Source organism: Columba livia, chromosome 11, assembly GCF_036013475.1.
Source record: "Columba livia isolate bColLiv1 breed racing homer chromosome 11, bColLiv1.pat.W.v2, whole genome shotgun sequence".
Classification (NCBI taxonomy): Eukaryota; Metazoa; Chordata; class Aves; order Columbiformes; family Columbidae; genus Columba; species Columba livia.
The window spans coordinates 22,030,828-22,055,658 of NC_088612.1; the positions used below are offsets into that span (position 1 = coordinate 22,030,828).

Below are 24,831 nucleotides of genomic sequence, written 5' to 3' on the forward strand. Positions count from 1 at the left end.
GTCCCAGGCCGTTTCACTATAATCTCCCCAGGATGTGTGTCGCAGCCAGCACTGCCTGTGCATTTTGGTTTTGTGTCTTAGTTTGGCTAAGAGGTCTTGACTCAGGCAAGCTGGACTCCTGCCTCTCCTGCACGACTTCTTGCACATCCAAACTGAGAGCTGTAATGCCCAAAGCAAAACGTCTTTCAAGGTCTGCCAGCTCCTATTTGCTCCTGTATGTCTGAGGCCAGTTTCCCAAGGGATCCCATCTACTAGTGACCTAAACAGACAAACATTTTCCTTTCAGAGGTTTAGGGGGCACTAACTCTGCTTTCTACCCATCCAGTATGCCTCAAGACTGAGAATTCTATCAGGGCATGATAGCTGCAGCACAGGTGAAGCTACAGCCTCACCCAAAGACTCAGCCACTGACCATTTCACATCAAAAAGCAGAATACCTCCTTCCAGGGAAGAGTCAAAAAGCAGAGATGCAATTTGTCTTCAGTGCCTCAATTTGATTTGACTTGACTTGATTTGATTTGATTTGATTTGATTTGATTTGATTTGATTTAGTGTGGAATGGCACTGTTTGAGTTTGTGCAGTCTTTGCTGGGGAAGGCTGAGATGGGTTGCACTGTGCTGGCCTGGATGCAGCGGAGCTGAGTTCGGCTGGGAGATGTTTGGTTTGGTTTCCCAACAAGGACAACGGGCTTTGTATGTGTCCCTGTGTGTGCAGAAGGTGAGCGTGAGCATTCACATGGGGACACGGGCATTCAGTGAGGCCTGTGATGAGCACACTGTTCAGGAGTCCCTGTGGTTCACCCTCTGCCCAAGTCATACAGGCATCAGCAGTACATCAAAGGGGAGGACAAAGAGCTGAGCTGGTCATTCTCATCACAAAGGTCCAGCTGTTTCACTCCTGGACCTGAAGGTGCTGTTCCTAGGGGATGTCACCTTTGCTTTTCTTCTTCCCACAGGGCATATGAGCTCAGCTCGGAGGATTTATTGTTTACTGAAAAACAAGTCTGTCGAAAGAATGGTTAGGAGTTCGGAGAGCCTTATGACTCCTTGCCTAAAGGTAATTCAAGCCAAAATGGATTTGTTTTTCCCCTCGTGCTCATCCTGCAGGCCAACATCCTTTGTGGGATGTGGTAAAGGCAGGGATTCAGAGCTCCCAGGTGCTACTGGGAGGTCGGGGTCAGAGTGAAACAGTTGCCTTAGTGGGTCCAAAAAGCTGAAGAGTGCGAGGGCCGGGCAGAGGATGAGCCACAAAGACTTGGGCTGGCCACTGCCCAAGTGCCTAAGCCACCTGCTAAACTTGTGAGTGTCTGCTGCTCAGGCCAAGGTCCTGAGCTGGAAACAATAGCGAGGTGACTTGAGGTGCTGAAATCCTCAGTGCCCGAAGGGCAGCGTGCAGCGTGGAGGGGCGGTGGCTGTGGGCGTGCTCCAGGAATGGCCGTAGACAGCAAGCCACTGAGCTTCTCTGAGAGCACCTGAGATGAGATGAACAACCACGTCCTCCAGCCTTAGGGGTCAGCATAATGACTGCTGCGCCTCAAAGGGCACACTTTAGTCTCCGTCACGTGTTACACGCGAGCAAAACCTCTCAGATGAAAGGGGAAAAATCTAATCATCCAGGAGACCTCTGCAAGCAAATACTGCTAGTTAGCAAAGTGCTTCATGCATGAAGAATGCTTCTGGATGCCCAAGGACAGGAGGCAGGGTATAAAAGTCCATGCGTCTCCAGGCCTGCCAAACACTGCCCTTGCGGCCATCTCCTCAGTCGCCTAGGTAAGTCCGAGCTGAGCACACACGGGCTCTTTCTGTGAGCACGCTTGTGCTTCTGACCCGTCCTCTTCCCTCGGCTTCCATCTGGGGCTCATGCCCGGCTCTGTGTTTCAGCTCTGCCTCCCTCGCCGAGAGATGTCTTGCTACAGACCCTGCCTCCCTTACCCCTGCGGACCAGCCCCCCTTGCAAACAGCTGCAATGAGTCTTGCGTTCTGCGGTGCGCTGACTCCACCACCGTCATCGAACCCCCCCCGGTGGTGGTCACCCTGCCGGGCCCCATCCTCACCTCTTTCCCTCAGAGCACAGCCGTGGGGTCCGCTCTGTCAGCTGCTGTTGGGAGTTCCCTCAGCACTGGAGGGGTCCCCGTCTCTTCCGGGGGAGCCCTTGGCTTTGGAAGATTCACAGGCCTTGGGAGCGGTCTGTGTGGGCCCCTGCGTTCCTGCCACCTGTACTAGTAGGGCCAGCGGATCGCTCACCTTGGGAAGAACAACCAGGAATGGAGAAACGAGATCTGGACCCAGGACCCAGGAGATGCCGGGTGTTCCCAGCGTATGAGATACCTGCCTCATCCTCATGCTCTAACTGGAAGGGAGCCATGTGTCATCCCTTGACACCACGCCCTTCTTGCTCTTAGTCTTCCTTTGCTTTCTCTGCTACTGCCAGGCAGCCCACGCATCCTCGCTGCTGGGCTTCAAAGCTTTTGCTGATGACCAGGGCAACATACTCCACCCACCCCTGCTGTGGGTGGCAGGTTATTCTCACCATCTGCGGCTGCAATGGAGAGAAAAGAGCGCCTTGCATGCCACTGCAAAAAGTGATGTCCTCTTGCCCTGGGAAGCCCTGGGCCTCTCACGCTCAGTGTTCTTCCACCTTCCTTTAAAATTTAAACTTTGTCTTCTCATTAAAAAAATGTTGCATCCCAGCCTGAGCCTCCGTGTGTTTCTTTCTCCTGAAGTCACAACTTTGTTCTGGGCACCATGTGCTGTGGGGCTGGTGATTTTCTCCACAGGTCGATGCACAATTTCCTGTTCAGCCTTTCCACGCTGCCCTTGCCTCATCCCTGGCCACGTGCAGGCCAATCGCTTTGAGATGGACTTTCGCTTGGTCTCCCTCCAAGCCTTCGTGGTGGCTGCTGAGGATGGACGTGGGCAGGCCCATCACGGAAAGGCAGGGAGGGCCTTTTGGAGGCATGCTGATGGAGACGGTGGGACATCTCTCTCTTGCCACCTGCGGCGTGTTGGGGCAGGATCAGGGCAGTCAGTTTTGTCGAGCCAGGGACGGGTCAGCCCCAGCTTGGACGTAGCCCATCCAAGTGGTGCCACTGTGACTGTCTGAGGAAGGTGATGCTCACTCACAGGTCCCACCTTCCGTGAACCGTTCTAAGAGTATCCTGCCTCATGAGTATTAGCCTCATCTAGGTGTTCCTGCTGCGCCAGGGGGATTGGACAAGGTCATCTTTTGAGGTCCCTTCCAATCCCTAACATGCTGTGATTCTGTGATACTCTCCTCTAGTTTAAAACCATTGCCCCTTGTCCAGTCGCAACAGGCCTTGATAAAAACTTTGTTCCCCATCGTTCGTATAAACCCTCTTCAGGTACTGAAGGGCCACAACAGGGTCTCCTGAGTGCCTTCTCTTCTCCAGGCTGAACAGCCCCTATTCTCTCAGCCTTTCTTCATAGGAGACGTTCTCCATCCCTCTCATCATTTTTGTGGCCTCCTCTGGAAGCCTCTCCAGGAGGTCCATGTCTTTCCTTTTAGCTGCCGTTGGGACTCCAGCGCTGCATGCAGGGCTCCATGTGGTGTCCCTTGAGAGCACAGGGACAGAATCACCTCCCTAAACCTGCTGGCCACGCTCCTTTTGATGCAGCCAAGGCTACGGTTGGATTTCTGGGCTGCGAGTGCACATTGCAGGCTCATGACTATGTCATGTAGATATTCATCAGAGACAGCTCTTCACGCTCTATCCATTTCTTGATGGAGAAGGCAACGCCTTCACCCTTCCTTCCTCACCTGCCACTTCTGAACATCCCGTAGCCGCCAATTGTGGCACTCCAGCCATGGGACTTGTCCCACTAAGCTTCCGTAACGGCCACTAGGGTGTAGCCTTCTAGCAGCACAGTGGCTTCCAACTCCTGTTTCTGGCCCATGCTGTTTGCATTGATGTAGAGGCACTCTACCTGGGCTGTAATCTCCGTTGCCTTCCTAGAGGAACACACTTCAGTTGCTCTGAGGTATTTCACTGGTGCTTCCTTGTTGGCTCCTTTTACCTCAGGAGCTCCTGGCTCATCCTCATAGGACTTCAAGTGCGCTGCAGTGTACCCAGCACGTCTCAGAGCATCAGGCCCTCACTCGCACCCCACCCCACTCAACTCAGCATGTCATTCCACAGCTTTGTCACGGGCGGGCCTGCTATCATTCCCCCTCCCTCTTCAAGTCTAGTTTAAAGCTCTGCCAATGAGCTCCACTAGCTCGAGAGCACATTTATCCCAGTAAAGGTGAATGTCTCACATGGGATTCCCCAGCCAGGAGACATCAACCAGGAACTGGGTGATTTTTATGTGGGCTGCAAAGGTGACAGGACTACTGGTGACTCTTGTGCTGATGTGGGCGATGGCACTTAATGCCATAGCAGATCTGTTCAGTTCCACGATCAAAGTTCTTTGGTCAAGAAGCACTGCCTCTTCCCTAGAAGACATCCCGTTGGTACAAGCCATCCTTTCCTCACTGGGAATAACAGAAGAGCTTGGTGTCAAGGTGCTGTGCCATAGACAGGAGGGGCAGAGACAGACACCACTTCCTGCTGGTTTTCATTCCCCGCTTCACGCAGGAGGGAGAGACTGCCTCTGCTTCATCTCATCAGGGTCTCTCCATGGTGATGCCTGGCTCTTCATCCACGGTGCTCTACGGTTTCTCTCCTTCACGCTGCCAAATGAGGGTGCTCGAGAGAAACACTGATGCAGTAACAAACGCTTGGGGCTGAGACGGCTTGATCACAGGCAGCAGCTAAACCCCTGCACGGTCGCTAGCTCCCTCCCCTCACCCCCAGCCCAGAGGGACAGCAGAGAGAATAGGAAAGGCTGGAAAATTAATGGCTCACCATACAGACAGTTTAATAGGTGAAGGAAAGAGAGAAAAACATAATTATGTCATCCAAGCCCCAGGAGTGGATTGATGTGCAGCCAGTCTCCAGGCATCAGGTACTTGTCAGAGGCACCATGAGGTAGTGCTGGGACTCCTCCCTGCGTACTGGCAGCACGGCTGAGCTGCCAGGAGGTGCACGTTCTGTCCCACAGCTCAGTCCTGTCCTGATGATCCTAGGGAAGGACTAGGAAATCCCTCAGCTGTGTTGTCCCTCAGGATCAGCGTCTCACGTGCCACAGCTTTTCCTGTGCCGTCTCTTGTGAAGGCTGTGTTTGTTGGGCATGACAGAGAGATCACTCTGGATAACCAACATCAAGCCGTTGACTCTTTGAGTGTGACCATTCAGCCAATTCCTTATCCAACGAGTAGTCCACACAACAAATCTATATCTCTACATTTCAGAGACAAGGATTTTGTACAGGACAGTATTCAAGGCTTCACACAAGTCCAGGTAGGTGCTGTCAGTCACTCTTCCCTTATCCACCACAGTTGTAACACCGTCATAGAGGGCCACTCAGTTTGTCAGGCAAGATTTGCCCTTGGGGGAGGCATGTGGGCTGTCATTAAGCACCTCTCTGTTTTCCATGTGCCTTAGCCTAGTTTCCAGGAGGATCTGCTGCATGGTCTTGCTGGGCACAGGGGTGAGACTGACCAGCATGTAGTTTCCCAGGTCTTCCTTTTTTCACCTTTTAAGAGTGTGGCTGTCACTGTGGACAGTCACTGGGACCCTCACCGGTCTGCCACAAAAACTCACATTTGATGAGTAGTGCCTTAGTACTTTGACCTGTCAGTTCCCTCAGAGCTATCCTATAAGGCCCCACCAACTGGTGTATATTCGTGTTCTTTACGTGGTCTCAAACGTGATCTTCTGCTACGGTTGGGTATACTTCATTCTCCCAGTCTCTGCCTTTTCATCCTATGAATCTGGTGGCGTGGCTAAAGCAGTTGCAGGTGAAGACTGAGGCAAAAAGTTTTTGAATACCTCAGCTTTCTCCATGTCGGTGGTAGCCAGCTGTACCCTTTTGCTCTTTGGGGGAGGTCAGTTCCTTTCATCTTCCCTTGTTGTCCTATGTACCCGAAGAAAGAAAACCCTTGGTAATTTTTCAGGTCCCTTGCCAAGTTCAGCTCCAGCTGTGCCTTGGCTTTCTTTAGCCCCTTCTTGCAGTCCCAGGCCGTTTCACTATAATCTCCCCAGGATGTGTGTCGCAGCCAGCCCTGCCTGTGCATTTTGGTTTTGTGTCTTAGTTTGGCTAAGAGGTCTTGACTCAGGCAAGCTGGACTCCTGCCTCTCCTGCACGACTTCTTGCACATCCAAACTTAGAGCTGTAATGCCCAAAGCAAAACGTCTTTCAAGGTCTGCCAGCTCCTATTTGCTCCTGTATGTCTGAGGCCAGTTTCCCAAGGGATCCCATCTACTAGTGACCTAAACAGACAAACATTTTCCTTTCAGAGGTTTAGGGGGCACTAACTCTGCTTTCTACCCATCCAGTATGCCTCAAGACTGAGAATTCTATCAGGGCATGATAGCTGCAGCACAGGTGAAGCTACAGCCTCACCCAAAGACTCAGCCACTGACCATTTCACATCAAAAAGCAGAATACCTCCTTCCAGGGAAGAGTCAAAAAGCAGAGATGCAATTTGTCTTCAGTGCCTCAATTTGATTTGACTTGATTTGATTTGATTTGATTTGATTTGATTTGATTTAGTGTGGAATGGCACTGTTTGAGTTTGTGCAGTCTTTGCTGGGGAAGGCTGAGATGGGTTGCACTGTGCTGGCCTGGATGCAGCGGAGCTGAGTTCGGCTGGGAGATGTTTGGTTTGGTTTCCCAACAAGGACAACGGGCTTTGTATGTGTCCCTGTGTGTGCAGAAGGAGAGCGTGATCATTCACATGGGGACACGGGCATTCAGTGAGGCCTGTGATGAGCACACTGTTCAGCAGTCCCTGTGGTTCACCCTCTGCCCAAGTCATACAGGCATCAGCAGTACATCAAAGGGGAGGACAAAGAGCTGAGCTGGTCGTTCTCATCACAAAGGTCCAGCTGTTTCACTCCTGGACCTGAAGGTGCTGTTCCTAGGGGATGTCACCTTTGCTTTTCTTCTTCCCACAGGGCATATGAGCTCAGCTCGGAGGATTTATTGTTTACTGAAAAACAAGTCTGTCGAAAGAATGGTTAGGAGTTCGGAGAGCCTTATGACTCCTTGCCTAAAGGTAATTCAAGCCAAAATGGATTTGTTTTTCCCCTCGTGCTCATCCTGCAGGCCAACATCCTTTGTGGGATGTGGTAAAGGCAGGGATTCAGAGCTCCCAGGTGCTACTGGGAGGTCGGGGTCAGAGTGAAACAGTTGCCTTAGTGGGTCCAAAAAGCTGAAGAGTGCGAGGGCCGGGCAGAGGATGAGCCACAAAGACTTGGGCTGGCCACTGCCCAAGTGCCTAAGCCACCTGCTAAACTTGTGAGTGTCTGCTGCTCAGGCCAAGGTCCTGAGCTGGAAACAATAGCGAGGTGACTTGAGGTGCTGAAATCCTCAGTGCCCGAAGGGCAGCGTGCAGCGTGGAGGGGCGGTGGCTGTGGGCGTGCTCCAGGAATGGCCGTGGCCAGCAAGCCACTGAGCTTCTCTGAGAGCACCTGAGATGAGATGAACAACCACGTCCTCCAGCCTTAGGGGTCAGCATAATGACTGCTGCGCCTCAAAGGGCACACTTTAGTCTCCGTCACGTGTTACACGCGAGCAAAACCTCTCAGATGAAAGGGGAAAAATCTAATCATCCAGGAGACCTCTGCAAGCAAATACTGCTAGTTAGCAAAGTGCTTCATGCATGAAGAATGCTTCTGGATGCCCAAGGACAGGAGGCAGGGTATAAAAGTCCATGCGTCTCCAGGCCTGCCAAACACTGCCCTTGCGGCCATCTCCTCAGTCGCCTAGGTAAGTCCGAGCTGAGCACACACAGGCTCTTTCTGTGAGCACGCTTGTGCTTCTGACCCGTCCTCTTCCCTCGGCTTCCATCTGGGGCTCATGCCCGGCTCTGTGTTTCAGCTCTGCCTCCCTCGCCGAGAGATGTCTTGCTACAGACCCTGCCTCCCTTACCCCTGCGGACCAGCCCCCCTTGCAAACAGCTGCAATGAGTCTTGCGTTCTGCGGTGCGCTGACTCCACCACCGTCATCGAACCCCCCCCGGTGGTGGTCACCCTGCCCGGCCCCATCCTCACCTCTTTCCCTCAGAGCACAGCCGTGGGGTCCGCTCTGTCAGCTGCTGTTGGGAGTTCCCTCAGCACTGGAGGGGTCCCCGTCTCTTCCGGGGGAGCCCTTGGCTTTGGGAGATTCACAGGCCTTGGGAGCGGTCTGTGTGGGCCCCTGCGTTCCTGCCACCTGTACTAGTAGGGCCAGCGGATCGCTCACCTTGGGAAGAACAACCAGGAATGGAGAAACGAGATCTGGACCCAGGACCCAGGAGATGCCGGGTGTTCCCAGCGTATGAGATACCTGCCTCATCCTCATGCTCTAACTGGAAGGGAGCCATGTGTCATCCCTTGACACCATGCCCTTCTTGGTCTTAGTCTTCCTTTGCTTTCTCTGCTACTGCCAGGCAGCCCACGCATCCTCGCTGCTGGGCTTCAAAGCTTTTGCTGATGACCAGGGCAACATACTCCACCCACCCCTGCTGTGGGTGGCAGGTTATTCTCACCATCTGCGGCTGCAATGGAGAGAAAAGAGCGCCTTGCATGCCACTGCAAAAAGTGATGTCCTCTTGCCCTGGGAAGCCCTGGGCCTCTCACGCTCAGTGTTCTTCCACCTTCCTTTAAAATTTAAACTTTGTCTTCTCATTAAAAAAATGTTGCATCCCAGCCTGAGCCTCCGTGTGTTTCTTTCTCCTGAAGTCACAACTTTGTTCTGGGCACCATGTGCTGTGGGGCTGGTGATTTTCTCCACAGGTCGATGCACAATTTCCTGTTCAGCCTTTCCACGCTGCCCTTGCCTCATCCCTGGCCACGTGCAGGCCAGTCGCTTTGAGATGGACTTTCGCTTGGTCTCCCTCCAAGCCTTCGTGGTGGCTGCTGAGGATGGACGTGGGCAGGCCCATCACGGAAAGGCAGGGAGGGCCTTTTGGAGGCATGCTGATGGAGACGGTGGGACATCTCTCTCTTGCCACCTGCGGCGTGTTGGGGCAGGATCAGGGCAGTCAGTTTTGTCGAGCCAGGGACGGGTCAGCCCCAGCTTGGACGTAGCCCATCCAAGTGGTGCCACTGTGACTGTCTGAGGAAGGTGATGCTCACTCACAGGTCCCACCTTCCGTGAACCGTTCTAAGAGTATCCTGCCTCATGAGTATTAGCCTCATCTAGGTGTTCCTGCTGCGCCAGGGGGATTGGACAAGGTCATCTTTTGAGGTCCCTTCCAATCCCTAACATGCTGTGATTCTGTGATACTCTCCTCTAGTTTAAAACCATTGCCCCTTGTCCAGTCGCAACAGGCCTTGATAAAAACTTTGTTCCCCATCGTTCGTATAAACCCTCTTCAGGTACTGAAGGGCCACAACAGGGTCTCCTGAGTGCCTTCTCTTCTCCAGGCTGAACAGCCCCTATTCTCTCAGCCTTTCTTCATAGGAGACGTTCTCCATCCCTCTCATCATTTTTGTGGCCTCCTCTGGAAGCCTCTCCAGGAGGTCCATGTCTTTCCTGTTAGCTGCCGTTGGGACTCCAGCGCTGCATGCAGGGCTCCATGTGGTGTCCCTTGAGAGCACAGGGACAGAATCACCTCCCTGAACCTGCTGGCCACGCTCCTTTTGATGCAGCCAAGGCTACGGTTGGATTTCTGGGCTGCGAGTGCACATTGCAGGCTCATGACTATGTCATGTAGATATTCATCAGAGACAGCTCTTCACGCTCTATCCATTTCTTGATGGAGAAGGCAACGCCTTCACCCTTCCTTCCTCACCTGCCACTTCTGAACATCCCGTAGCCGCCAATTGTGGCACTCCAGCCATGGGACTTGTCCCACTAAGCTTCCGTAACGGCCACTAGGGTGTAGCCTTCTAGCAGCACAGTGGCTTCCAACTCCTGTTTCTGGCCCATGCTGTTTGCATTGATGTAGAGGCACTCTAGCTGGGCTGTAATCTGCGTTGCCTTCCTAGAGGAACACACTTCAGTTGCTCTGAGGTATTTCACTGGTGCTTCCTTGTTGGCTCCTTTTGCCTCAGGAGCTCCTGGCTCATCTTCATAGGACTTCAAGTGCGCTGCAGTGTACCCAGCACGTCTCAGAGCATCAGGCCCTCACTCGCACCCCACCCCACTCAACTCAGCATGTCATTCCACAGCTTTGTCACGGGCGGGCCTGCTATCATTCCCCCTCCCTCTTCAAGTCTAGTTTAAAGCTCTGCCAATGAGCTCCACTAGCTCGAGAGCACATTTATCCCAGTAAAGGTGAATGTCTCACATGGGATTCCCCAGCCAGGAGACATCAACCAGGAACTGGGTGATTTTTATGTGGGCTGCAAAGGTGACAGGACTACTGGTGACTCTTGTGCTGATGTGGGCGATGGCACTTAATGCCATAGCAGATCTGTTCAGTTCCACGATCAAAGTTCTTTGGTCAAGAAGCACTGCCTCTTCCCTAGAAGACATCCCGTTGGTACAAGCCATCCTTTCCTCACTGGGAATAACAGAAGAGCTTGGTGTCAAGGTGCTGTGCCATAGACAGGAGGGGCAGAGACAGACACCACTTCCTGCTGGTTTTCATTCCCCGCTTCACGCAGGAGGGAGAGACTGCCTCTGCTTCATCTCATCAGGGTCTCTCCATGGTGATGCCTGGCTCTTCATCCACGGTGCTCTACGGTTTCTCTCCTTCACGCTGCCAAATGAGGGTGCTCGAGAGAAACACTGATGCAGTAACAAACGCTTGGGGCTGAGACGGCTTGATCACAGGCAGCAGCTAAACCCCTGCACGGTCGCTAGCTCCCTCCCCTCACCCCCAGCCCAGAGGGACAGCAGAGAGAATAGGAAAGGCTGGAAAATTAATGGCTCACCATACAGACAGTTTAATAGGTGAAGGAAAGAGAGAAAAACATAATTATGTCATCCAAGCCCCAGGAGTGGATTGATGTGCAGCCAGTCTCCAGGCATCAGGTACTTGTCAGAGGCACCATGAGGTAGTGCTGGGACTCCTCCCTGCGTACTGGCAGCACGGCTGAGCTGCCAGGAGGTGCACGTTCTGTCCCACAGCTCAGTCCTGTCCTGATGATCCTAGGGAAGGACTAGGAAATCCCTCAGCTGTGTTGTCCCTCAGGATCAGCGTCTCACGTGCCACAGCTTTTCCTGTGCCGTCTCTTGTGAAGGCTGTGTTTGTTGGGCATGACAGAGAGATCACTCTGGATAACCAACATCAAGCCGTTGACTCTTTGAGTGTGACCATTCAGCCAATTCCTTATCCAACGAGTAGTCCACACAACAAATCTATATCTCTACATTTCAGAGACAAGGATTTTGTACAGGACAGTATTCAAGGCTTCACACAAGTCCAGGTAGGTGCTGTCAGTCACTCTTCCCTTATCCACCACAGTTGTAACACCGTCATAGAGGGCCACTCAGTTTGTCAGGCAAGATTTGCCCTTGGGGGAGGCATGTGGGCTGTCATTAAGCACCTCTCTGTTTTCCATGTGCCTTAGCCTAGTTTCCAGGAGGATCTGCTGCATGGTCTTGCTGGGCACAGGGGTGAGACTGACCAGCATGTAGTTTCCCAGGTCTTCCTTTTTTCACCTTTTAAGAGTGTGGCTGTCACTGTGGACAGTCACTGGGACCCTCACCGGTCTGCCACAACTACTCACATTTGATGAGTAGTGCCTTAGTACTTTGACCTGTCAGTTCCCTCAGAGCTATCCTATAAGGCCCCACCAACTGGTGTATATTCGTGTTCTTTACGTGGTCTCAAACGTGATCTTCTGCTACGGTGGGGTATACTTCATTCTCCCAGTCTCTGCCTTTTCATCCTATGAATCTGGTGGCGTGGCTAAAGCAGTTGCAGGTGAAGACTGAGGCAAAAAGTTTTTGAATACCTCAGCTTTCTCCATGTCGGTGGTAGCCAGCTGTACCCTTTTGCTCTTTGGGGGAGGTCAGTTCCTTTCATCTTCCCTTGTTGTCCTATGTACCCGAAGAAAGAAAACCCTTGGTAATTTTTCAGGTCCCTTGCCAAGTTCAGCTCCAGCTGTGCCTTGGCTTTCTTTAGCCCCTTCTTGCAGTCCCAGGCCGTTTCACTATAATCTCCCCAGGATGTGTGTCGCAGCCAGCACTGCCTGTGCATTTTGGTTTTGTGTCTTAGTTTGGCTAAGAGGTCTTGACTCAGGCAAGCTGGACTCCTGCCTCTCCTGCACGACTTCTTGCACATCCAAACTGAGAGCTGTAATGCCCAAAGCAAAACGTCTTTCAAGGTCTGCCAGCTCCTATTTGCTCCTGTATGTCTGAGGCCAGTTTCCCAAGGGATCCCATCTACTAGTGACCTAAACAGACAAACATTTTCCTTTCAGAGGTTTAGGGGGCACTAACTCTGCTTTCTACCCATCCAGTATGCCTCAAGACTGAGAATTCTATCAGGGCATGATAGCTGCAGCACAGGTGAAGCTACAGCCTCACCCAAAGACTCAGCCACTGACCATTTCACATCAAAAAGCAGAATACCTCCTTCCAGGGAAGAGTCAAAAAGCAGAGATGCAATTTGTCTTCAGTGCCTCAATTTGATTTGACTTGATTTGATTTGATTTGATTTGATTTGATTTAGTGTGGAATGGCACTGTTTGAGTTTGTGCAGTCTTTGCTGGGGAAGGCTGAGATGGGTTGCACTGTGCTGGCCTGGATGCAGTGGAGCTGAGTTCGGCTGGGAGATGTTTGGTTTGGTTTCCCAACAAGGACAACGGGCTTTGTATGTGTCCCTGTGTGTGCAGAAGGTGAGCGTGAGCATTCACATGGGGACACGGGCATTCAGTGAGGCCTGTGATGAGCACACTGTTCAGGAGTCCCTGTGGTTCACCCTCTGCCCAAGTCATACAGGCATCAGCAGTACATCAAAGGGGAGGACAAAGAGCTGAGCTGGTCATTCTCATCACAAAGGTCCAACTGTTTCACTCCTGGACCTGAAGGTGCTGTTCCTAGGGGATGTCACCTTTGCTTTTCTTCTTCCCACAGGGCATATGAGCTCAGCTCGGAGGATTTATTGTTTACTGAAAAACAAGTCTGTCGAAAGAATGGTTAGGAGTTCGGAGAGCCTTATGACTCCTTGCCTAAAGGTAATTCAAGCCAAAATGGATTTGTTTTTCCCCTCGTGCTCATCCTGCAGGCCAACATCCTTTGTGGGATGTGGTAAAGGCAGGGATTCAGAGCTCCCAGGTGCTACTGGGAGGTCGGGGTCAGAGTGAAACAGTTGCCTAAGTGGGTCCAAAAAGCTGAAGAGTGCGAGGGCCGGGCAGAGGATGAGCCACAAAGACTTGGGCTGGCCACTGCCCAAGTGCCTAAGCCACCTGCTAAACTTGTGAGTGTCTGCTGCTCAGGCCAAGGCCCTGAGCTGGAAACAATAGCGAGGTGACTTGAGGTGCTGAAATCCTCAGTGCCCGAAGGGCAGCGTGCAGCGTGGAGGGGCGGTGGCTGTGGGCGTGCTCCAGGAATGGCCGTGGCCAGCAAGCCACTGAGCTTCTCTGAGAGCACCTGAGATGAGATGAACAACCACGTCCTCCGGCCTTCGGGGTCAGCATAATGACTGCTGCGCCTCAAAGGGCACACTTTGGTCTCCGTCACGTGTTACACGCGAGCAAAACCTCTCAGATGAAAGGGGAAAAATCTAATCATCCAGGAAACCTCTGCAAGCAAATACTGCTAGTTAGCAAAGTGCTTCATGCATGAAGAATGCTTCTGGATGCCCAAGGACAGGAGGCAGGGTATAAAAGTCCATGCGTCTCCAGGCCTGCCAAACACTGCCCTTGCGGCCATCTCCTCAGTCGCCTAGGTAAGTCCGAGCTGAGCACACACGGGCTCTTTCTGTGAGCACGCTTGTGCTTCTGACCCATCCTCTTCCCTCGGCTTCCATCTGGGGCTCATGCCCGGCTCTGTGTTTCAGCTCTGCCTCCCTCGCCGAGAGATGTCTTGCTACAGACCCTGCCTCCCTTACCCCTGCGGACCAGCCCCCCTTGCAAACAGCTGCAATGAGTCTTGCGTTCTGCGGTGCGCTGACTCCACCACCGTCATCGAACCCCCCCCGGTGGTGGTCACCCTGCCCGGCCCCATCCTCACCTCTTTCCCTCAGAGCACAGCCGTGGGGTCCGCTCTGTCAGCTGCTGTTGGGAGTTCCCTCAGCACTGGAGGGGTCCCCGTCTCTTCCGGGGGAGCCCTTGGCTTTGGGAGATTCACAGGCCTTGGGAGCGGTCTGTGTGGGCCCCTGCGTTCCTGCCACCTGTACTAGTAGGGCCAGCGGATCGCTCACCTTGGGAAGAACAACCAGGAATGGAGAAACGAGATCTGGACCCAGGACCCAGGAGATGCCGGGTGTTCCCAGCGTATGAGATACCTGCCTCATCCTCATGCTCTAACTGGAAGGGAGCCATGTGTCATCCCTTGACACCATGCCCTTCTTGGTCTTAGTCTTCCTTTGCTTTCTCTGCTACTGCCAGGCAGCCCACGCATCCTCGCTGCTGGGCTTCAAAGCTTTTGCTGATGACCAGGGCAACATACTCCACCCACCCCTGCTGTGGGTGGCAGGTTATTCTCACCATCTGCGGCTGCAATGGAGAGAAAAGAGCGCCTTGCATGCCACTGCAAAAAGTGATGTCCTCTTGCCCTGGGAAGCCCTGGGCCTCTCACGCTCAGTGTTCTTCCACCTTCCTTTAAAATTTAAACTTTGTCTTCTCATTAAAAAAATGTTGCATCCCAGCCTGAGCCTCCGTGTGTTTCTTTCTCCTGAAGTCACAACTTTGTTCTGGGCACCATGTGCTGTGGGGCTGGTGATTTTCTCCACAGGTCGATGCACAATTTCCTGTTCAGCCTTTCCACGCTGCCCTTGCCTCATCCCTGGCCACGTGCAGGCCAGTCGCTTTGAGATGGACTTTCGCTTGGTCTCCCTCCAAGCCTTCGTGGTGGCTGCTGAGGATGGACGTGGGCAGGCCCATCACGGAAAGGCAGGGAGGGCCTTTTGGAGGCATGCTGATGGAGACGGTGGGACATCTCTCTCTTGCCACCTGCGGCGTGTTGGGGCAGGATCAGGGCAGTCAGTTTTGTCGAGCCAGGGACGGGTCAGCCCCAGCTTGGACGTAGCCCATCCAAGTGGTGCCACTGTGACTGTCTGAGGAAGGTGATGCTCACTCACAGGTCCCACCTTCCGTGAACCGTTCTAAGAGTATCCTGCCTCATGAGTATTAGCCTCATCTAGGTGTTCCTGCTGCGCCAGGGGGATTGGACAAGGTCATCTTTTGAGGTCCCTTCCAATCCCTAACATGCTGTGATTCTGTGATACTCTCCTCTAGTTTAAAACCATTGCCCCTTGTCCAGTCGCAACAGGCCTTGATAAAAACTTTGTTCCCCATCGTTCGTATAAACCCTCTTCAGGTACTGAAGGGCCACAACAGGGTCTCCTGAGTGCCTTCTCTTCTCCAGGCTGAACAGCCCCTATTCTCTCAGCCTTTCTTCATAGGAGACGTTCTCCATCCCTCTCATCATTTTTGTGGCCTCCTCTGGAAGCCTCTCCAGGAGGTCCATGTCTTTCCTGTTAGCTGCCGTTGGGACTCCAGCGCTGCATGCAGGGCTCCATGTGGTGTCCCTTGAGAGCACAGGGACAGAATCACCTCCCTGAACCTGCTGGCCACGCTCCTTTTGATGCAGCCAAGGCTACGGTTGGATTTCTGGGCTGCGAGTGCACATTGCAGGCTCATGACTATGTCATGTAGATATTCATCAGAGACAGCTCTTCACGCTCTATCCATTTCTTGATGGAGAAGGCAACGCCTTCACCCTTCCTTCCTCACCTGCCACTTCTGAACATCCCGTAGCCGCCAATTGTGGCACTCCAGCCATGGGACTTGTCCCACTAAGCTTCCGTAACGGCCACTAGGGTGTAGCCTTCTAGCAGCACAGTGGCTTCCAACTCCTGTTTCCGGCCCATGCTGTTTGCATTGATGTAGAGGCACTCTAGCTGGGCTGTAATCTGCGTTGCCTTCCTAGAGGAACACACTTCAGTTGCTCTGAGGTATTTCACTGGTGCTTCCTTGTTGGCTCCTTTTGCCTCAGGAGCTCCTGGCTCATCTTCATAGGACTTCAAGTGCGCTGCAGTGTACCCAGCACGTCTCAGAGCATCAGGCCCTCACTCGCACCCCACCCCACTCAACTCAGCATGTCATTCCACAGCTTTGTCACGGGCGGGCCTGCTATCATTCCCCCTCCCTCTTCAAGTCTAGTTTAAAGCTCTGCCAATGAGCTCCACTAGCTCGAGAGCACATTTATCCCAGTAAAGGTGAATGTCTCACATGGGATTCCCCAGCCAGGAGACATCAACCAGGAACTGGGTGATTTTTATGTGGGCTGCAAAGGTGACAGGACTACTGGTGACTCTTGTGCTGATGTGGGCGATGGCACTTAATGCCATAGCAGATCTGTTCAGTTCCACGATCAAAGTTCTTTGGTCAAGAAGCACTGCCTCTTCCCTAGAAGACATCCCGTTGGTACAAGCCATCCTTTCCTCACTGGGAATAACAGAAGAGCTTGGTGTCAAGGTGCCGTGCCATAGACAGGAGGGGCAGAGACAGACACCACTTCCTGCTGGTTTTCATTCCCCGCTTCACGCAGGAGGGAGAGACTGCCTCTGCTTCATCTCATCAGGGTCTCTCCATGGTGATGCCTGGCTCTTCATCCACGGTGCTCTACGGTTTCTCTCCTTCACGCTGCCAAATGAGGGTGCTCGAGAGAAACACTGATGCAGTAACAAACGCTTGGGGCTGAGACGGCTTGATCACAGGCAGCAGCTAAACCCCTGCACGGTCGCTAGCTCCCTCCCCTCACCCCCAGCCCAGAGGGACAGCAGAGAGAATAGGAAAGGCTGGAAAATTAATGGCTCACCATACAGACAGTTTAATAGGTGAAGGAAAGAGAGAAAAACATAATTATGTCATCCAAGCCCCAGGAGTGGATTGATGTGCAGCCAGTCTCCAGGCATCAGGTACTTGTCAGAGGCACCATGAGGTAGTGCTGGGACTCCTCCCTGCGTACTGGCAGCACGGCTGAGCTGCCAGGAGGTGCACGTTCTGTCCCACAGCTCAGTCCTGTCCTGATGATCCTAGGGAAGGACTAGGAAATCCCTCAGCTGTGTTGTCCCTCAGGATCAGCGTCTCACGTGCCACAGCTTTTCCTGTGCCGTCTCTTGTGAAGGCTGTGTTTGTTGGGCATGACAGAGAGATCACTCTGGATAACCAACATCAAGCCGTTGACTCTTTGAGTGTGACCATTCAGCCAATTCCTTATCCAACGAGTAGTCCACACAACAAATCTATATCTCTACATTTCAGAGACAAGGATTTTGTACAGGACAGTATTCAAGGCTTCACACAAGTCCAGGTAGGTGCTGTCAGTCACTCTTCCCTTATCCACCACAGTTGTAACACCGTCATAGAGGGCCACTCAGTTTGTCAGGCAAGATTTGCCCTTGGGGGAGGCATGTGGGCTGTCATTAAGCACCTCTCTGTTTTCCATGTGCCTTAGCCTAGTTTCCAGGAGGATCTGCTGCATGGTCTTGCTGGGCACAGGGGTGAGACTGACCAGCATGTAGTTTCCCAGGTCTTCCTTTTTTCACCTTTTAAGAGTGTGGCTGTCACTGTGGACAGTCACTGGGACCCTCACCGGTCTGCCACAACTACTCACATTTGATGAGTAGTGCCTTAGTACTTTGACCTGTCAGTTCCCTCAGAGCTATCCTATAAGGCCCCACCAACTGGTGTATATTCGTGTTCTTTACGTGGTCTCAAACGTGATCTTCTGCTACGGTGGGGTATACTTCATTCTCCCAGTCTCTGCCTTTTCATCCTATGAATCTGGTGGCGTGGCTAAAGCAGTTGCAGGTGAAGACTGAGGCAAAAAGTTTTTGAATACCTCAGCTTTCTCCATGTCGGTGGTAGCCAGCTGTACCTTTTTGCTCTTTGGGGGAGGTCAGTTCCTTTCATCTTCCCTTGTTGTCCTATGTACCCGAAGAAAGAAAACCCTTGGTAATTTTTCAGGTCCCTTGCCAAGTTCAGCTCCAGCTGTGCCTTGGCTTTCTTTAGCCCCTTCTTGCAGTCCCAGGCCATTTCACTATAATCTCCCCAGGATGTGTGTCGCAGCCAGCACTGCCTGTGCATTTTGGTTTTGTGTCTTAGTTTGGCTAAGAGGTCTTGACTCAGGCAAGCTGGACTCCTGCCTCTCCTGCACGACTTCTTGCACATCCAAACTTAGAGCTGTAATGCCCAAAGCAAAACGTCTTTCAAGGTCTGCCAGCTCCTATTTGCTCCTGTATGTCTGAGGCCAGTTTCCCAAGGGATCCCATCTACTAGTGACCTAAACAGACAAACATTTTCCTTTCAGAGGTTTAGGGGGCACTAACTCTGCTTTCTACCCATCCAGTATGCCTCAAGACTGAGAATTCTATCAGGGCATGATAGCTGTAGCACAGGTGAAGCTACAGCCTCATCCAAGGACTCAACCACTGACCATTTCACATCAAAAAGCAGAATACCTCCTTCCAGGGAAGAGTCAAAAAGCAGAGATGCAATTTGTCTTCAGTGCCTCAATTTGATTTGACTTGATTTGATTTGATTTGATTTGATTTGATTTGATTTGATTTAGTGTGGAATGGCACTGTTTGAGTTTGTGCAGTCTTTGCTGGGGAAGGCTGAGATGGGTTGCACTGTGCTGGCCTGGATGCAGCGGAGCTGAGTTCGGCTGGGAGATGTTTGGTTTGGTTTCCCAACAAGGACAACGGGCTTTGTATGTGTCCCTGTGTGTGCAGAAGGTGAGCGTGAGCATTCACATGGGGACACGGGCATTCAGTGAGGCCTGTGATGAGCACACTGTTCAGGAGTCCCTGTGGTTCACCCTCTGCCCAAGTCATGCAGGCATCAGCAGTACATCAAAGGGGAGGACAAAGAGCTGAGCTGGTCATTCTCATCACAAAGGTCCAACTGTTTCACTCCTGGACCTGAAGGTGCTGTTCCTAGGGGATGTCACCTTTGCTTTTCTTCTTCCCACAGGGCATATGAGCTCAGCTCGGAGGATTTATTGTTTACTGAAAAACAAGTCTGTCGAAAGAATGGTTAGGAGTTCGGAGAGCCTTATGACTCCTTGCCTAAAGGTAATTCAAGCCAAAATGGATTTGTTTTTCCCCTCGTGCTCATCCTGCAGGCCAACATCCTTTGTGGGATGTGGTAAAGGCAGGGATTCAGAGCTCCCAGGTGCTACTGGGAGGTCGGGGTCAGAGTGAAACAGTTGCCTTAGTGGGTCCAAAAAGCTGAAGAGTGCGAGGGCCGGGCAGAGGATGAGCCACAAAGACTTGGGCTGGCCACTGCCCAAGTGCCTAAGCCACCTGCTAAACTTGTGAGTGTCTGCTGCTCAGGCCAAGGCCCTGAGCTGGAAACAATAGCGAGGTGACTTGAGGTGCTGAAATCCTCAGTGCCCGAAGGGCAGCGTGCAGCGTGGAGGGGCGGTGGCTGTGGGCGTGCTCCAGGAATGGCCGTGGCCAGCAAGACACTGAGCTTCTCTGAGAGCACCTGAGATGAGATGAACAACCACGTCCTCCGGCCTTAGGGGTCAGCATAATGACTGCTGCGCCTCAAAGGGCACACTTTGGTCTCCGTCACGTGTTACACGCGAGCAAAACCTCTCAGATGAAAGGGGAAAAAACTAATCATCCAGGAGACCTCTGCAAGCAAATACTGCTAGTTAGCAAAGTGCTTCATGCATGAAGAATGCTTCTGGATGCCCAAGGACAGGAGGCAGGGTATAAAAGTCCATGCGTCTCCAGGCCTGCCAAACACTGCCCTTGCGGCCATCTCCTCAGTCGCCTAGGTAAGTCCGAGCTGAGCACACACGGGCTCTTTCTGTGAGCACGCTTGTGCTTCTGACCCGTCCTCTTCCCTCGGCTTCCATCTGGGGCTCATGCCCGGCTCTGTGTTTCAGCTCTGCCACCCTCACCAAGAGATGTCTTGCTACAGACCCTGCCTCCCTTACCCCTGCGGACCAGCCCCGCTTGCAAACAGCTGCAACGAGTCTTGCGTTCTGCGGTGCGCTGACTCCACCACCGTCATCGAACCCCCCCCGGCGGTGGTCACCCTGCCGGGCCCCATCCTCACCTCTTTCCCTCAGAGCACAGCCGTGGGGTCCTCTCTGTCAGCTGCTGTTGGGAGTTCCCTCAGCACTGGAGGGGTCCCCGTCTCTTCCGGGGGAGCCCTTGGCTTTGGGAGATTCACAGGCCTTGGGAGCGGTCTGTGTGGGCCCCTGCGTTCCTGCCACCTGTACTAGTAGGGCCAGCGGATCGCTCACCTTGGGAAGAACAACCAGGAATGGAGAAACGAGATCTGGACCCAGGACCCAGGAGATGCCGGGTGTTCCCAGCGTATGAGATACCTGCCTCATCCTCATGCTCTAAATGGAAGGGAGCCATGTGTCATCCCTTGACGTCATGCCCTTCTTGCTCTTATCATTCCTTTGCTTTCTCTGCTACTGCCAGGCAGCCCACGCATCCTCGCTGCTGGGCTTCAAAGCTTTTGCTGATGACCAGGGCAACATACTCCACCCACCCCTGCTGTGGGTGGCAGGTTATTCTCACCATCTGCGGCTGCAATGGAGAGAAAAGAGCACCTTGCATGCCACTGCAAAAAGTGATGTCCTCTTGCCCTGGGAAGCCCTGGGCCTCTCACGCTCAGTGTTCTTCCACCTTCCTTTAAAAATTAAACTTTGTCTTCTCATTAAAAAAATGTTGCATCCCAGCCTGAGCCTCCGTGTGTTTCTTTCTCCTGAAGTTGCAGCTTTGTTCTGGGCACCATGTGCTGTGGGGCTGGTGATTTTCTCCACAGGTCGATGCACAATTTCCTGCTCAGCCTTTCTACGCTGCCCTTGCCTCATCCCTGGCCACGTGCAGGCCAGTCGCTTTGAGATGGACTTTCGCTTGGTCTCCCTCCAAGCCTTCGTGGTGGCTGCTGAGGATGGACGTGGGCAGGCCCATCACGGAAAGGCAGGGAGGGCCTTTTGGAGGCATGCTGATGGAGACGGTGGGACATCTCTCTCTTGCCACCTGCGGCGTGTTGGGGCAGGATCAGGGCAGTCAGTTTTGTCGAGCCAGGGACGGGTCAGCCCCAGCTTGGGCGTAGCCCATCCAAGTGGTGCCACTGTGACTGTCTGAGGAAGGTGATGCTCACTCACAGGTCCCACCTTCCGTGAGCCGTTCTAAGAGTATCCTGCCTCATGAGTATTAGCCTCATCTAGGTGTTCCTGCTGCGCCAGGGGGATTGGACAAGATCATCTTTTGAGGTCCCTTCCAATCCCTAACATGCTGTGATTCTGTGATACTCTCCTCTAGTTTCAAACCATCGCCCCTTGTCCAGTCGCAACAGGCCTTGATAAAAACTTTGTTCCCCATCGTTCGTATAAACCCTCTTCAGGTACTGAAGGGCCACAACAGGGTCTCCTGAGTGCCTTCTCTTCTCCAGGCTGAACAGCCCCTATTCTCTCAGCCTTTCTTCATAGGAGACGTTCTCCATCCCTCTCATCATTTTTGTGGCCTCCTCTGGAAGCCTCTCCAGGAGGTCCATGTCTTTCCTGTTAGCTGCCGTTGGGACTCCAGCGCTGCATGCAGGGCTCCATGTGGTGTCCCTTGAGAGCACAGGGACAGAATCACCTCCCTAAACCTGCTGGCCACGCTCCTTTTGATGCAGCCAAGGCTACGGTTGGATTTCTGGGCTGCGAGTGCACATTGCAGGCTCATGACTATGTCATGTAGATATTCATCAGAGACAGCTCTTCAAGCTCTATCAATTTATTGACGGAGAAGGCAACGCCTTCACCCTTCCTTCCTCACCTGCCACTTCTGAACATCCCACAGCCATCAACTGCGGCACTCCAGCCATGGGACTTGTCCCACTAAGCTTCCGTAACGGCCACTAGGGTGTAGCCTTCTAGCAGCACAGTGGCTTCCAACTCCTGTTTCTGGCCCATGCTGTTTGCATTGATGTAGAGGCACTCTACCTGGGCTGTAATCTCCGTTGCCTTCCTAGAGGAACACACTTCAATTGCTCTGAGGTATTTCACTGGTGCTTCCTTGTTGGCTCCTTTTACCTCAGGAGCTCCTGGCTCATCCTCATAGGACTTCAAGTGCGCTGCAGTGTACCCAGCACGTCTCAGAGCATCAGGCCCTCACTCGCACCCCATCCCACTCAACTCAGCATGTCATTCCACAGCTTTGTCACGGGCGGGCCTGCTATCATTCCCCCTCCCTCTTCAAGTCTAGTTTAAAGCTCTGCCAATGAGCTCCACTAGCTCGAGAGCACATTTATCCCAGTAAAGGTGAATGTCTCACATGGGATTCCCCAGCCAGGAGACATCAACCAGGAACTGGGTGATTTTTATGTGGGCTGCAAAGGTGACAGGACTACTGGTGACTCTTGTGCTGATGTGGGTGATGGCACTTAATGCCATAGCAGATCTGTTCAGTTCCACGATCAAAGTTCTTTGGTCAAGAAGCACTGCCTCTTCCCTAGAAGACATCCCGTTGGTACAAGCCATCCTTTCCTCACTGGGAATAACAGAAGAGCTTGGTGTCAAGGTGCCGTGCCATAGACAGGAGGGGCAGAGACAGACACCACTTCCTGCTGGTTTTCATTCCCCGCTTCACGCAGGAGGGAGAGACTGCCTCTGCTTCATCTCATCAGGGTCTCTCCATGGTGATGCCTGGCTCTTCATCCACGGTGCTCTACGGTTTCTCTCCTTCACGCTGCCAAATGAGGGTGCTCGAGAGAAACACTGATGCAGTAACAAACGCTTGGGGCTGAGACGGCTTGATCACAGGCAGCAGATAAACCCCTGCACGGTCGCTAGCTCCCTCCCCTCACCCCCAGCCCAGAGGGACAGCAGAGAGAATAGGAAAGGCTGGAAAATTAATGGCTCACCATACAGACAGTTTAATAGGTGAAGGAAAGAGAGAAAAACATAATTATGTCATCCAAGCCCCAGGAGTGGATTGATGTGCAGCCAGTCTCCAGGCATCAGGTACTTGTCAGAGGCACCATGAGGTAGTGCTGGGACTCCTCCCTGCGTACTGGCAGCACGGCTGAGCTGCCAGGAGGTGCACGTTCTGTCCCACAGCTCAGTCCTGTCCTGATGATCCTAGGGAAGGACTAGGAAATCCCTCAGCTGTGTTGTCCCTCAGGATCAGCGTCTCACGTGCCACAGCTTTTCCTGTGCCGTCTCTTGTGAAGGCTGTGTTTGTTGGGCATGACAGAGAGATCACTCTGGATAACCAACATCAAGCCGTTGACTCTTTGAGTGTGACCATCCAGCCAATTCCTTATCCAACGAGTAGTCCACACAACAAATCTATATCTCTACATTTCAGAGACAAGGATTTTGTACAGGACAGTATTCAAGGCTTCACACAAGTCCAGGTAGGTGCTGTCAGTCACTCTTCCCTTATCCACCACAGTTGTAACACCGTCATAGAGGGCCACTCAGTTTGTCAGGCAAGATTTGCCCTTGGGGGAGGCATGTGGGCTGTCATTAAGCACCTCTCTGTTTTCCATGTGCCTTAGCCTAGTTTCCAGGAGGATCTGCTGCATGGTCTTGCTGGGCACAGGGGTGAGACTGACCAGCATGTAGTTTCCCAGGTCTTCCTTTTTTCACCTTTTAAGAGTGTGGCTGTCACTGTGGACAGTCACTGGGACCCTCACCGGTCTGCCACAACTACTCACATTTGATGAGTAGTGCCTTAGTACTTTGACCTGTCAGTTCCCTCAGAGCTATCCTATAAGGCCCACCGACTTTTGTATATTCGTGTTCTTTACGTGGTCTCAAACGTGATCTTCTGCTACGGTGGGGTATACTTCATCCTCCCAGTCTCTGCCTTTTCATCCTATGAATCTGGTGGCGTGGCTAAAGCAGTTGCAGGTGAAGACTGAGGCAAAAAGTTTTTGAATACCTCAGCTTTCTCCATGTCGGTTGTAGCCAGCTGTACCCTTTCGCTCTTTGGGGGAGTTCTGTTTCCTTTCATCTTCCCTTGCTGTCCTATGTACCCGAAGAAAGAAAACCCTTGGTAATTTTTCGGGTCCCTTGCCAAGTTCAGCTCCAGCTGTGCCTTGGCTTTCTTTAGCCCCTTCTTGCACTCCCAGGCCGTTTCACTATAATCTCCCCAGGATGTGTGTCGCAGCCAGCACTGCCTGTGCATTTTGGTTTTGTGTCTTAGTTTGGCTAAGAGGTCTTGACTCAGGCAAGCTGGACTCCTGCCTCTCCTGCATGACTTCTTGCACATCCAAACTGAGAGCTGTAATGCCCAAAGCAAAACGTCTTTCAAGGTCTGCCAGCTCCTATTTGCTCCTGTATGTCTGAGGCCAGTTTCCCAAGGGATCCCATCTACTAGTGACCTAAACAGACAAACATTTTCCTTTCAGAGGTTTAGGGGGCACTAACTCTGCTTTCTACCCATCCAGTATGCCTCAAGACTGAGAATTCTATCAGGGCATGATAGCTGCAGCACAGGTGATGCTACAGCCTCATCCAAGGACTCAACCACTGACCATTTCACATCAAAAAGCAGAATACCTCCTTCCAGGGAGAGTCACAAAGCAGAGATGCAATTTGTCTTCAGTGCCTCAATTTGATTTGATTTGATTTGATTTGATTTGATTTGATTTGATTTGATTTGATTTGATTTGATTTGATTTAGTGTGCAAT

General features: G+C 52.5%; 4 long non-coding RNA genes across 4 annotated transcripts; all 4 read left to right on the top strand.

Annotated features, from left to right (window-relative positions):
- Positions 1–1,536: 1,536 nt before the first annotated feature.
- Positions 1,537–2,690, top strand: LOC135580620 (uncharacterized). Its single transcript, XR_010475538.1, has 2 exons — positions 1,537–1,770; positions 1,882–2,690. It is a non-coding gene; the product is annotated as an uncharacterized LOC135580620 (long non-coding RNA).
- Positions 2,691–6,928: 4,238 nt separating this feature from the next.
- Positions 6,929–8,753, top strand: LOC135580621 (uncharacterized). The gene is made up of 2 exons (XR_010475539.1): positions 6,929–7,833; positions 7,945–8,753. It is a non-coding gene; the product is annotated as an uncharacterized LOC135580621 (long non-coding RNA).
- A 4,996-nt stretch (positions 8,754–13,749) lies between these two features.
- Positions 13,750–14,811, top strand: LOC135580622 (uncharacterized). The gene is made up of 2 exons (XR_010475540.1): positions 13,750–13,891; positions 14,003–14,811. It is a non-coding gene; the product is annotated as an uncharacterized LOC135580622 (long non-coding RNA).
- A 3,986-nt stretch (positions 14,812–18,797) lies between these two features.
- On the top strand, positions 18,798–20,879 carry LOC135580623 (uncharacterized). Its single transcript, XR_010475541.1, has 2 exons — positions 18,798–19,959; positions 20,071–20,879. It is a non-coding gene; the product is annotated as an uncharacterized LOC135580623 (long non-coding RNA).
- Positions 20,880–24,831: the final 3,952 nt, after the last annotated feature.